Source organism: Hyperoodon ampullatus (genome assembly GCF_949752795.1).
Source record: "Hyperoodon ampullatus genome assembly, chromosome: 5".
NCBI classification, from domain to species: domain Eukaryota; kingdom Metazoa; phylum Chordata; class Mammalia; order Artiodactyla; family Ziphiidae; genus Hyperoodon; species Hyperoodon ampullatus.
Window position 1 is genome coordinate 128,868,064 of NC_136918.1, and position 15,019 is coordinate 128,883,082.

The following is a 15,019-nucleotide window of genomic DNA, read 5'->3' on the forward strand; positions in this document are numbered from 1 at the left end:
CCTTGGAATCTCAAACCTTCCCAAAACTGTATCTCGTTCATAACTTGGTGTCCAATAAATACTTATCAAATGAATAAAATGAATGTGCCTATAAAATACCATTCTAGAAAATGAATCAATTATATGTATACATATATCCCCATATCCCCTTCTTCTTGAGCCTCCGTCTCACCCTCCCTATTCCACCCCTCGAGGTTGTCACAAAGCATTGAGTTGATATCTCTGTTCTATGCAGCAGCTTCCCAATAGCCATCCATTTTATAATTGGCACTTTATATATGTCATTGCTACTCTCTCACTTCGTCCCAGCTTCCCTTCCCCCCAGGGCCTCACGTCCATTCTCTGTGTCTGCATCTTTATTCCTACCCTACCACTAGGTTCATCATATATATATATATGCGTTAGCATATGGTATTTGTTTTTCTCTTTCTGACTTATGTCACTCTGTATGATAGATTCTAGGTCCATCCACTTCACTACAAATAATTTTGTTCCTTTTTATAGCTGAGTAATATTCCATTATATATATATATATATATATATATATATATATATATATATATATGCCATATCTTCTTTACCCATTCATCTGTTGATGGACATTTAAGTTGCTTCCAGGCCCTGTTTATTGTAAATAGTGCTGCAATTAACATTGTGGTACATGACTCTTCTTGAATTATGGTTTTCTCAGGGTATATACCCAGTAGTGTGATTGCTGGGTCATATGGTAGTTCTATTTTTAGGTTTAAGGAACCTCCCTACTGTTCTCCATAGTGACTGTATCAATTTACATTCCCACCAGCAGTGTAGGAGGATTCCCTTTTCTCCACACACTCTACAGCATGTACTGTTTCTAGATTTTTTGATGATGGCCATTCTGACCAGTATGAGGTGATCCTCATTGTGATTTTGATTTGCATTTATCTAATTATGAGTGATGTTGAGCATCTTTTCATGTGATTGTTGGCCATTTGTATGTCTTCTTTGGAGAAATGTCTATTTAGGTCTTCCACCCATTTTTGGACTGGGTTGTCTGTTTTTTTAAATATTGAGCTGCATGAGCTGCCTGTATATTTGGAGGATTAATCCTTTGTCGGTTGCTTCATTTGCAAATATTTTCTCCCATTCTGAGGGTTGTCTTTTCGTTTTGTTTATGGTTTCCTTTGCTGTGCAAAAGCTTTTAAGTTTCATTGGGTCCTATTTGTTTATTTTTGTTTTTATTTCCATTTCTCTTGGAGGTAGGTCAAAAAGGATCTTGCTGTGATTTATGTCATAGAGTGTTCTTCCTTCCTCTAAGAATTTTACAGTATCTGGCCTTACATTTAGGTCTTTAATCCATCTTGAGTTGATTTTTGTGTACAGTGTTAGGGAGTGTTCTAATTTCATTCTTTTACATGTAGCTGTCCAGTTTTCCCAGCAGCACTTATTGAAGAGGCAGTCTTTTCTCCATTGTATATTCTTGCCTCCTTTATCAAATTAAGGTGACCATATGTGTGTGGGTTTATCTCTGGGCTTTCTAACCTGTTCCATTGATCTTTACTTCTATTTTTGTGCCAGTACCATATTGTCTTGATTACTGTAGCTTTGTAGTATAGTCTGAAGTCTGGGAGCCTGATTCACCCAGCTCCATTTTTCTTTCTCAAGATTGTTTTGGCTATTTGGGATTTTGTGTGTGTGTGTGTGTGTTTCCATACAAATTGTAAAATTTCTTGTTCTGGTTCTGTTAAAAATGCCACTGGTAATTTGATATGGATTGCTTTGAATCTGTAGATTGCTTTGGGTAGTAGAGTCATTTTCACAATGTTGATTCTTCCAATCCAAGAACATGGTACATCTCTCCATCTGTTTGTATCATCTTTGATTTCTTTCATCAGTGTCTTATAGTCTTGTGCATACAGGTTTTTTGTCTCCTTAGGTAAGATTATTCCTAGGTATTTTATTCTTTTTGTTGCAATGGTAAATGTGAGTGTTTCCTTAATTTCTCTTTCTGATTTTTCATTGTTGGTGTATAGGAATGCAATAGATTTCTGTGCATTCATTTTGTATCCTGCTACTTTACCAAATTCATTGATTAGCTCTAGTAGTTTTCTGGTGGCATCTTTAGGATTTTCTATGTATAGTATCATGCCATCTGCCAAAAGTGACAGTTTTACTTCTTCTTTTCTGATTTGGATTCCTTTTATTTCTTTTTCTTCTCTGACTGCAGTGGCTAAATCTTCCAAAACTATGTTGTATAATAGTGGTAAGAGTGGGCAATTCTGTCTTGTTCCTGTTATTAGAGGAAATGCTTTCATTTTTTCACCACTGAGAATGATGTTGGCTGTTGGTTTGTCATATATGGTCTCTATTATGTTGAGGTACATTCCATCTATGCCCAATTTCTGGAAAGTTTTTATCATAAATATGTGTGGAATTTTGTCAGAAACTTTTCCGGAATCTATTCAGGTTATCATATGGTTTTTATCCTTTAATTTGTTAATATGGTGTATCACATTGATTTGCATGTATTGAAGAATCCTTGCATTCCTGGGATAAATCCCACTTGATCATGGTGTATGAACCTTTTAATGTGCTCTTTGATTGTGTTTGCTAGTATTTTATTGAGGATTTTTGCATCTATGTTTATCAGTGATAGTGGCCTGTAGTTTTCTTTTTTAGTGAAATCTTAGTCTGGTTTTGGTATCAAGGTGATGGTGACCTCGTAGAATGAGTTTGGGAGTGTTCCTCCCTCTGCTATATTTTGGAAGAGTTTGAAATGGATGGGTGTTTGCTCTTCTCAAAATGTTTGATAGAATTAATCTGTGAAGGTATCTGGTCCTGGGCTTTTGTTTGTTGGAAGATTTTAATCAGTTTCAATTTCATTACTTGTGATTGGTCTGTTCATATTTTCTGTTTTTCCTGATTCAGTCTTGGAAGGTTGAACTTTTCTAAGAATTTGCCCAGTTCTTCCAGGTTGTCCATTTTATTGGCTTATGGTTGTTTGTAGTAGTCCCTAATGACCCTTTGTATTTCTGTGGTGTCAGTTGTTACTTCTTTTTTGTTTCTAATTCTGTTGATCTGAGTCTTCTTCCTTTTTTTCTTGATGAGTCTGCCTAACGGTTTACAAACTTTGTTTATCTTCTCAAAGAACCAGCTTTTAGTTTTATTGATCTTTGCTATTTTTTCTTTCATTTCTTTTTCATTTATTTCTCATCTGATCTTTATGATTGCTTTCCTTCTGCTAACTTTGTGGGGGGTTTTGTTTCTTCTTTCTCTAATTGCTTAAAGTGTATGGTTAGGTTGTTTATTTGAGAAGTTTCTTGTTTCTTGAGGTAAGATTGTATTGCTATAAACTTCCGTCTTAGAACTCTTTTTGCTGCATCCCATAGGTTTGGGGTCATCGTGTTTTCATTGTCATTTGTTTCTAGGTATTTTTTTGATTTCCTCTTCGATTTCTTCAGTGATCTTTGGGTGTTTAGTAGCATATTGTTTAGCCTCCATGTGTTTGTAGTTTTCTTTATAGTTTTTTGCCTGTAATTTATATCTAGTTTCATAGCATTGTGGTCAGAAAACATGCTTGATATGATTTAAATTTTCTTAAATTTTCCAAGGCTTGATTTGTGACCCAAGACGTGATTTATCCTGGAGAATGTTCCATGTTAATTTGAGAAGAAAATGTAGTCTTTTGTTTTTTTATAGAATGTCCTATAGATATTGATTAAGTCCATCTGGTCTAATATGTCATTTAAAGCTTGTGTTTCCTTATATTTTTTTCTGTTTGGATGATACCTCCATTGGTGTAAGTGGGGTGTTAAAGTCCCCTGCTATTATTGTGTTATTGTAAATTTCTCTTTTTATGGCTGTTAGCATTGGCCTTATGTTGAGGTGCTCCTATGTTGGTTTCATATATATTTATAAATGTTATATCTTCTTTTGGATTGATCCCTTGATTATTATGTAGTGTGCTTCTTTGTCTCTTGTAATAGTCTTTATTTTAAAGTCTATTTTGTCTGATAGGAGTGTTGCTACTCCAGCTTTCTTTTGATTTCCATTTGCATGGAATATATTTTTCCATCCTCTCACTTTCAGTCTGTATGTGTCCATAGGTCTGAAGTGGGTCACTTGTAGACAGCTTCTATATGGGTGTTGTTTTTGTATCCATTCAGCCGATCTGTGTCTTCTGCACATTAGCAAAAGACAGCACTTAATCCATTTACATTTAAGGTAATTATTGATATGTTTGTTCCTATCACCATTTTCTTAATTGTTTTGAGTTTGTTTTTGTAGAACTTTTCCTTATCTTGTGTTTCCTGCCTAGAGAAGTTCCTTTATCATTTGTTGTGAAGCTGGTTTGGTGGTGCTGAATTCTCTTAAGTTTTGCCTGTCTATAAAGCTTTTGATTTCTCCAACAAATCTGTTGGAGATCCTTGCTGGGTAGAGTAATCTTGGTTGTAGGATTTTTCCCTTTCATCACTTTAAATATATCCTGACACTCCCTTCTGGCCTGCAGAGCTTCTCCTGAAAGATCAGCTGTTAACCTTATGGGGATTACCTTTATATTATTTGCTGCTTTTCCCTTGCTGTTTTTAATATTTTTTCTTTGTGTTTAATTTTTGTTAGTTTGATTAATATGTGAGTTGGTTTTTTTCTCCTTGGGTGTATCCTCTATGGGACTCTCTGTGCTTCCTGGACTTGATTGACTCTTTCCTTTCCTGTGTTTGGGAAATTTCAACTATAATCTCTTCAAATATTTTCCCAGACCCTTTCTATATTTCTTCTTCTTCTGGGACACCTATAATTTCAATGTTGATGTGCTTAATGTTGTCCCAGTGGTATCTGAGACTGTCCTCCATCTTTTCATTCTTTTTTCTTTATTCTGCTCTGCAGCAGTTATTTCCACCATTCTATCTTCCAGCTCACTTATCTGTTCTTCTGCCTCAATTATTCTGCTCTTAATGCCTTCCAGAGTATTTTTAATGTAAGTTATTGTCTTGTTCATTATTGTTTGTTTGTTCTTTAGTTCTTCTAAGTACTTGTTAAATGTTTCTTGTATTTTCTATATTCTCTTTCCAGGATTTTGGATCATCATTACTCTGAATTCTTCTTCAGGTAGTTTGCCTATTTCCTTTTCATTGATTTAGTCTTCTGGGTTTTTACCTTGCTCCTTTGTCTGCAAGATATTTCTGTGTCTTGTCATTTTGTCTAATTTACAGTATTTGAGGTCTACGTTCCCTAGGCTGCAGGGTCATCATTCCTTTTGCTTCTGTTCTCTGTCCCCGAAGGTGAGGTTTTTCCAATGTTGTGCGTAAGCTTCCTGGTAGGAGGGACTGGTTCCTGCATTCTGGTGAGTGAAGCTGAGTCTTTTCCCTCTGATGAGCGAGGCTATGTCAGTTGGTGTGTTTTGTGGTGTCTGTGAACTTATTGTAACTTTATGTAGTCTGTGTGCTGATGGGTGGGTTTGTGTTCCTGTCTTGGTTGTTGCTTGGTGTGAGGAGTCCAGTGGTTGGAGCTGCAGGCAGTTGAGTGGAGCAGGTCTTGGGTTGAGATAGAGCCCTCTGTGAGAGCTCTCAGTGATTAAGCTTCCCTGGGGCTGGGAATTCTCTAGTGGTTCAACATCCTGGACTCAGTGCTTCCACACCAGAGCCTCAGGCCCGACTTCCAGTCAAGGAACCAAGACCCTGCACGCCACTCATCCTGGCAATAAAGGAAATTAAAAAAAAAAAAAAGACTAACAAAACCCTAGAGAAATGGTAAAAACAAAATCAAAAACAGAAACAAGGAAATACATGCACACTCAAAAGAAACAAAAACAGAACCAAATAAAACAAAAAACAAGAGAACAACCAAAAAGAAGAACCCAAAAATGAAATTAAACAATTAGAATCAGAACTAAGAAAAACACAAAACTTAAAAACACAACCAAAGCAGTGTGTCAACTGAAGAATAAAGCAAGGAAAGAGGACAAACTAATAAAAATGATTAAAATAACATAAACTAAAAAGGGGAAAAAATGGAACAACAGAAAGGCAAAGTCGAAATATAAATATAAATATATATATATTAAAGAAAATTAATAAGAAAAAATATGGGAAAAGAACACAGAACAACAGAAAAGCAAAATAAAAATAGAAATATATATAAAAATATAAATACATTATAAAACACAAAGATCCCACAGACTAAATAAAAAAAAATATATTAAAACAACAACAAAAAACAAACAAAAAACAAAAAGAAGCAGAACCAACAACAGAATGAATCAAAACATATTAAAATTAATATTAATAATTATTTTTCCCTGGGGTCTCAGCTGTAAGTGTCCTTGCACATGCCGTGAGCCACAGCCCACTTCCACCTCCCCAAGAGGCTCTCCTCTGCCTCTGGGCTGGTCTCTGGACCTTCTGAGGGCCCTGTGGGGACAACTCAGACTCTGATCTGGATCAATTCCTTTGTGCGCTTGCCCCCAAATTCCACAGCTGTCAGGGCTACACATTTTCATTTGTGGGGACACTAATTTTCTACTCAGATATTCCATAGATGCAGGGTCTACCTAGCTGATTGCAGGGATGTAATCTGAAGCTGGAACAGCTGATGGAAAGACTTTCAATCTTCTTCCTTAGTCGTCCCATCCCAGGGGTTCAGCTTTGGTTTTATCCCCTCCTCTCTGTGTGGTCTACCCACAGGAGGCTGGTCCTGAGGGAGCCTTGGAGCTCTTGGGTCTGCCCCTGTGAGGACCAGGCACAGAGGTGGTATGTCTGTTTGGATTGCAGGAGCCCCTGTGGTGCCAAATGCACAGGGAGGCCAGTGGCCATGGGCACAAGAGATATGGCCCTAGTGAGGGACTTTTCTGGTGCCCAGTGTAAGGCATGTGAGGGCCAGCCCTGGCTGGACTTTTCCTGGCTCTTGGCTGCTGGAGCACAAGGGCCATCCCAAAGCGGGCTTTTTTTATTGTTCATCAGCAGGTGTCATTGTGGGGAGAGAAAGGCTCCATTTGTGGCTTCTCCAGCTACCTGTGACACAGCAGTAGTGCCTGCTTCCATGGCAGTCTGGTCTTCCTCCATAGGCATTCCCTGCTGTGGATTTCCTCTCTCCCATTCCCTCAGTCCATCTCCCCACAGCCAACAGCAGTTCTCACTCTGGGTCTGTTCTCCAATCCCTGTGCTCCAGTTTCCAGCCGCCTTGCACACCTGTGAACACACGTCCCAGTCCGGGGAACGTAGGGTCGCAGTACGGATGGTCTGTGTATTTCTCACCCTGCCTCATCTGCAACAGATTGGCTGCTTCACCCTCTTCCAACAGCCTCAAATGCTTTCCTTCTGTCCCAATTGATTTCCCCGTCAGAGAGGGGGTTTCCTCTAATTCTGGAATCTCTCTTCTGCCTCAGCTCCCCAGACGCAGGGTACAGGTCCCATCCCACTTCCTCTCATTCTTCTCCATTTTTTTTTTTTTTTGTCCTACCTAGTTATGCAGGGATCTTTATAGTCCTTTCCAGTGTCCAAGGTCTTCTGCTAGTGTTCAGCTGGCGTTCTGTGAGTACTGTTGCATCTACAGATGTATTCCTGCTGCATCCATGGAGAGAGAGGAACTCTATGATCTCCTCCTCCTCCTCCATCTTAACTCCCCCTCTATACTTTTGCTTATAGCTGCAACTTATGTCGGGTGGTCCTCTTAAAGTTCAACTGTGGTAGCACAGGGGTGGTCCTCTTAAAGTTCAACTGTGGTAGCACAGTTAAACCCTAAACACATTATATGTATATAGAACATCAGAATATAGCAGTAGGACCAACCACCATTATATGTGATACCCTTGTATTAAATAAGAGTTTACTCTAAGATAAGGAAAGTGATATGTTATAAATTCCCATGATATAAGTGGTAAAATTGCTTCAAATTCTTACCAAATTTTCTAAGAATCCCAACAAATTTGGGTGGCCAACATTTCACAGTATAACCAAGTGCTGATATATGGAACATGTAAACAGGTGTGTAGGTTGAGATAGTGATCAAAATGTCAACAGTCTTCTTGGCATCTCAACTTCCTCTCATGCTATTTTCACAGTATGGGAATCCTTTCCATTATCTCTCACTCTTTTTACGTGTACGGATGTTGTGGAAGATTCAAAGAGCAGCTGTTACTTTAAAATAGTGATTACATGGCTATTGCTTCTCTTTAGAAGTGATTTTCTCTGTGTATCTGCTACATGGTCATTGGATTTTACCTCTGCATTTACATTTCTCTTACTCTGGCAAGGATTTTAGTTACATAAAGAAAAAAACATATTTTAATCATTAAGAACACAGACACCAGGCTGAACAGCTTGGGTGTGAGTCCCAAAACTATCCTATACATATTAAGAACTTTTTAAGTGTGTAATCTTGGGGAGTTATTTGGCTACTCTCTACCTTAGGTTTACAACCCTCCTAGGGTATTAAAGAAGGTTCATGAGCTGATTTTTGTAAATTCCTTAGGTACTGACTGCCATAATATGTGTTATATGATGATTTGTGATTATTATTCTATTTTAAGAAGTGTAGAATGGAACAGGTGGGAGAAGCATACTGAGAGGATGGGGAGAGTGACTATGAAGGTTGTCCTTTGCCCATCCCCAAGAAGACCTCACTATCATAGACCAAGATGAATGACATTTGGGAGTAGAACATACACAACTTTGGTGTCCTGAAGTATATGGACTTCATACTCAGAAGTTGCTTTCAAAATTGTCTTGGGTTACTATGTACATATGTTCAGGGTGACACAAAGGGAAAAAATAATTTTAAATGAGACATGGTAAAAATGGTAAAAGATAATATATTTGTTGTTGTGAAAAAAACAAAAAAAGGACTAATATAAATATAATCCACATTGTTGGTTGTTAAAATCCACTTGTCTTCGGAGAATTAAAGAAAAAAAAACCTCATAGAGCAGCTGTAATTTTGAAAGCTTTGTGAGAAAAGGTGTCAGTGTTTTTCAATAGCTTATATCTTTCTGAAACTCTGTGTATGATTTATGTAAAAGATAAAGCATAAACTGGAGTTAGGTAGATTCAAATTGCAGTAGGAATTTCTGCCAAGCCAAGCAGCAAGGAAATTCCAGAACCCTTCAATGTTCTGGCTTCATTCCATTTGAATATATTGAAAACTAAAAGATAGCCTTCACTCATAGAAGACAGTCACTTGAACATAAGTTGCCTTGATTGTTTAGAATAGCAGTAGCTTTAGGGAGCTTAAATGTTCCTTTTGAATTTTCATTTAAGTTATTTAAACTATCAAGTTTTACATTTATTAATTTTTTACTATTATTATTGTAATGTTGACCATCTAATTATGTTTATTTCCCTTTTGGATACTACAAGTCACCATCCTATTAACATGTTTTAATTATTCCCCTAGTGGCCTCTCTTTACCCTGGATTTCCTCCATTCTGCCAGCCCCAAAGAGACTGAAAGAAAGACTTGAATGCTAGGTAGTTTATTTTGGCCTGTGACTGGGGAAAGTGAAAGGAATGGAGGAATGAAAGCCAAGCCAGGAGACATTCTTGAATTGAATTGATACCACCATGTGCAACTGGGCTTGGATCCTGACAGATATATCTGAGGTGCTCTTCAGAATATGCCACAGAATTGTCCACTCAAGGAACTGCCTTCTTACTTGTACCATGAGTAAGGAACATTAACCCATGGGCATCTGATACTATTTATCAAAGGTTGCCCTACAGGACATTAGCTCTCCCATAAGCCTACCTCGCACAAAGACCAAAGGTGAATGGCATGTAATGAAGGAAGATGAAGTGCTGCCAGATTACATTTGTGCAAAACTGGTGCCTGCAGCAAAGACTGGAGAAAAAGGTGTCTCATATGGATATGGGTGGAGCACAAGAGATGTCTAGCTCAGTCTGCTCAACAGAAAGAAAGCAGGAAATGTATCATAATGCTCAAGTCATTTCATTTCGGTTTTATGCTGATCAAACTTGCTTACTAAACATGATGAGTGAAACCCCAGTTATGTTGTGTAGACCATTTTCATACTTGAGAGGTTCATCTACAAGAGGGTGGAAGATTCACATTTACTGACTCTTCCATCATAAGATGAGAGCTTAATAAATATGTTGTTTTACTATTTTTTAAAGTCTTCACAAAAATTTCTCTGGAGTAGTTATTGTTTATCCCTTTCTTAAAAAGAAACCTGAGATTCAGTGAATTCAAATAACTTTTAAAAGTCCCTTTGTCACTTTTCTCATAAGTCACAGAGTACACCCCCCCCCCCCTTTTTGGGTGTTGTCATACCAAAATCACCTCCTACGCAGCACTGTTGGAGATGGAGAAGGTTATGTTACAATACCTCCCACAGAAAAAAAAAATACCACAGATTATAATAAAAGTATTGTAATGTTCATGAACAGTAATTTGAATTTTGTTCCTTTGGCCCTGGGCAATAGTTTCTTAAGAGCTTCAACTCTACCAATCTGTTCCTATCTATGGAGAAATGTCCAAATCTCTTAGATTTAAATATTATGGTTTTACTTCAGTTATTTTAAATATCCAGTCTCTCCATATCTTTTATTTATGAAATATCATTAGCTATAAGAAAAGCAAACTTTTTCAAATACTCGTCACATAGAATATAATTTAAAAATCCAAATTTCAGAGGAAAGCCTTTTTTACAATTTTATTAAACCCTCTAAATAAAATGATTATATTTAATTACTTTTCAGCCAAATGTTTTATTCTTTATACAACTTTTTATAAAAGATGTATTCTCTATTTTTTCAGGTGACTATTTTATTTAAACCTTAAATTAAGAATAATATACATTTTGTAATCATTGTAAAAATAATCAATCACCTTGCTTTTGTTAAAGACAAAGGGCAATTCTGTTTCAAAATTACTTAATTATCTTAATCTCCCAAGTTTTTATAAGCTCATCAATTTTCAGCTGTTTAGGTCACCTAAGAAATATCAGAAACTGATACTTCAGTTTTTTGTTAAAAAAGAAAAACAGAACAAAAAACTGGAAACATTTCTGAGCCCCAAAATGTAACAGAACATATTTGTTATATAACAGTCCAAAGAGTACATATTTGACAACCCAGTTCATAAAAAAATATTTTAATAATTTAGCTTCCTCATGTCTTTTATAATGAGGATTTCAGGTTGTCACATGCCCGACTAATTTTAATTATATTACTTGGTTCTCTATTATGACAAAAGATACTGAATTCATCAAAGTATGGCAGTGACTTGGACAGCAAAATCATTAAGGTCAATTTAATTGAAATAAGATATCACTGAGAATACTATTTCCTGTTCCACTAAAATATTTTTTTTATAGCTCACTGTTATTATTTTCTAAGAAATCAGAGCCTGAGGCCTAAATTTATGTGCTATTATTTTATTAGAGACTGCAAGCCAAGGGAATCGGAAGTGAGAGGAAAGGAAAGAAAGGCACTGAAGTAGGGAGAACAAACAAGAGTTTGTCATTGGTCACTGCTTGGATTAGGGATGGTTTCTTGATCTATATGCCAAGAAACTATATGAAGTTTGGTCTCTCAGGACAGTCTGTGGTGGGATGGAGGATGTTATGGAGTGAACATATTCTCCCAAAATTTATACAGTAAAACTGTATTCTCCAATGTGACAGCATCAGAGGTGGGACTTTGGGAGGTAATTAGGATTAGAAAAGGTCACGAGGGTGAAGTCTCCATGTTGGGATTAGTGCTTTTATAGGAGTCACAGGAGAGTTTGCTTCCGCATTTATGCTCTCTGTCATGTGAGGACACAGGAGAAGTCAGCAGTCTGTAACCAGGAAGAGGTCTCTCACCAGAATGCAACCATGTTGGCACCCTGATCTTAGACTGTCAGCCTTCAGAATTTTGAGAAATAAATTTTTGTTGATTATCAGTCACCCAGTTTATGGTATTTCTATTATGGCAGCCCAAATGGGCAAAAAGAGGAAATAAAAATATAGCCTATGGGTTCCTACATTTGGTTGGTCAGAGTCCCCTTCTGGGTATTACTTCCCCAGCACTTCAGGCAGAAGGGGGATGGGAAGATTTGAAGTGTCCACAGGGTAAGCAGGGTAAGGGGCCTAAAAGTCAAGTCATTAGTCTGTCCCTGTGGCAAGAGCTGGAAAAGCACCTCAGATTTTGTCTCCACTGTAGAGGATTAGAGGAAACAAATTGGTAAAAGTCAGAGGAGGCTGAGTGGGTCTAGGTGTACAATGAGGTCACTGATATGGTCAGTAAAGCACTACATGGCATATCACTGTCTTAGCTGAAGCAAATCAAACCCATTTGGTTAGTTCTTGTAAAAATCTCCCCTTCATAAAAGTCTAATAATTATGTCTAAATTTAAAAGGCCCTGAATCTTTGTTCTTAAGAAAAATAACTTTGTCCCACAAAAAATAAATAATTCTCTCTCTCTCCCACAAAAGAAATAACAGCACCAAAAAGTCAACACATTGCAGTACCTGTTAGTTGTATGTATATTTGTAGAGCAATCTTTTGGAAAAATAAGAAATGATTTGAAGATAGTTTAGAGGCATCTATACAGATGATTAATGATCTAGAAAAGATACAAAAAATAAAAATAAAGTCTTTTTATAACTAAATATAGCTACCTAAAATTTAAAAAGTCAGGTATCTCAAATAACATTATTTAAAAGGCAAACACAAAAAAATCTTTGCAACAGATATGTGGTATGAAGTTTAATCAAATTGGAAAAATGACTTCATTAAAGGAAAATTAGATGAAGTCTCTTAAAGATATCTAATAATAACAACTAACCTTTATTGATCATTTAGTAAGTTCCCTTTCATGTTCTAACTATTTTATGTGTATCAAAGATTTTGATCATCTCAATAACCCCACAAGGTAGATTTAATTTTTTCTCCCTGTATTAAAAGAAAATCAACAACAACAAAACAAACCTCAGATGCAAAGAGACTAATTTGCTAAAAGTCAGAGAACCAGTTACAGGTAGAGCAGGGGTTTGGTCTAAGACATCTGGCTCCCCAGTTAAGCTCTGTAATGAATATGATATACTTTGTCTCTGAAATTTGCCTTTGGGCAGTTTACAAAGAAGATGAACTAGGGTTAATGATCAACAACAACAAAAGTTTAGCCTTTATCAATGCAAATTTAAACAAGACAATGCTAATTTATATTTATCAAATTGACATTTATTCCTTAATACACTAAACATAGTAATATATAATGGCTAGTAAAATCCATTAAATTGTTCATATTCTATCATCTAATTGCTCTACTTTTAAGAAATAAGAATGAGAAAATTGTCAGATAGAGACAGAGATTTATATACCAAGATGATTTTCATAACATTATAGAAATAATCTGTAAACAACCTAAATGTCCAAAAATAGAAAGATAATTAAATAAGCTTCAATATAACAAATTATGCCATCTTTACAAGTTAAGCTTTTGGCTTCTGCACAGCAAAGGAAACTATAAACAAAACAAAACAAAAAAAACCCTCCAAATGGGAGAAAATATTTGCAAATGATGAGACTGACAAGGGATTAATCTCCAAAATATACGAACAGCTAATGCAGCTCTATGTCAAAAAAACAAACAACCCAATCACAAAATAGGCAGAAGATCTAAACAGACATTTTTCCAAAGAAGACATGATGTTCAAAAAGCACATGAAACATCACTAATTATAAGAGAAATGCAAATCAGAACCACAATGAAGTATCACCTCACACTGGTCAGAATGGCCATCATCAAAAAATCTACAAACAATAAAGCTGGAGAGGGTGTGGAGAAAAAGAAACCCTCCTACACTGATGGTGGGAAAGTAAATTGGTACAACCACTATGGAGAACAGTATGGAAGTTCCTTAAAAAACTAAAAATAGAGCTACCACATGATCCAACAACCCCACTCCTGGACATATATCCAGAGAAAACCATAATCCTAAATGATACATTTGCCCCAGTGTTCATTGCAGCACTATTTACAACAGCCAAGATATGGAATCAACCTAAATGTCCATTGACAGATGAATGGATAAAGAAGATATGGTACATATATACAATGGAAAATTACTCAACCATAAAAAGAATGCAATAATGCCATTTGCAGCAACATGGATGGACCTGCAGATTATCATACTAAGTGAGGTTAGTCAGACAGAGAAAGACAAATATCATATGATATCACTTAAATGTGGAATCTAATTTAAGAAAAAAGAAAAGAAACAAATGAACTTATTTACAAAGCAGAAATGGACTTACAGGTATTGAAAACAAACTTATGTTTACCAAAGGGGAAATGTGGAGGGGGGAGGGGTAAATCAGAAGCCGAGGATGGGCATACACACACTGCTATATATAAGATAACCAACAAGGACCTACTGTATAGCACAGGGAACTCTACTCAATATTCTGTAATAAACTATATGAGAAAAGAGTCTAAAGAAGAATGAATATATGTACATGTATAACTGAATCACTTTGCTATACATCTGAAACTGAAACAACATTGTAAATCAACTATACACCAATAATAAATAAATAAATAAGTTAAGCTTTTGAAGAAAAACTTATGCAAACTTAATAAACCTAAGAAAATATTCACTTTAAGTGAAATAAAGTTGCATTTATAATATGACACAAACTTAATTAAAAATGCATATGTATTACTTGGATATTAACAATCTTTAGGAGATTCTCTTTTACAGATTTTATTTTGTATTATTATTACTTAAAAAAGGCAGACATTATTGAACTATTTAAAATACATGTTATTGAACTAACCTTTAGAAAACCTAATATCTTTAAAATAACCATACAAAGAAAGTATTCAAAATAATAAAACAAATATCTAGAGAAGCAGAATCCAAAGGCTGATGTTACTACAATGATGTCTAATATCAAATTACTTTCTCTTTGTTAACTCTTAAGAAATGGACTGTTTTAAAAATAACTCACCAAAATATGTATGTAAATGTAAACATTGTTCATTTCAGAGTGGCTACAGATAAAGATTATACAATTTTCCATCACTACTGCATTTTTGTT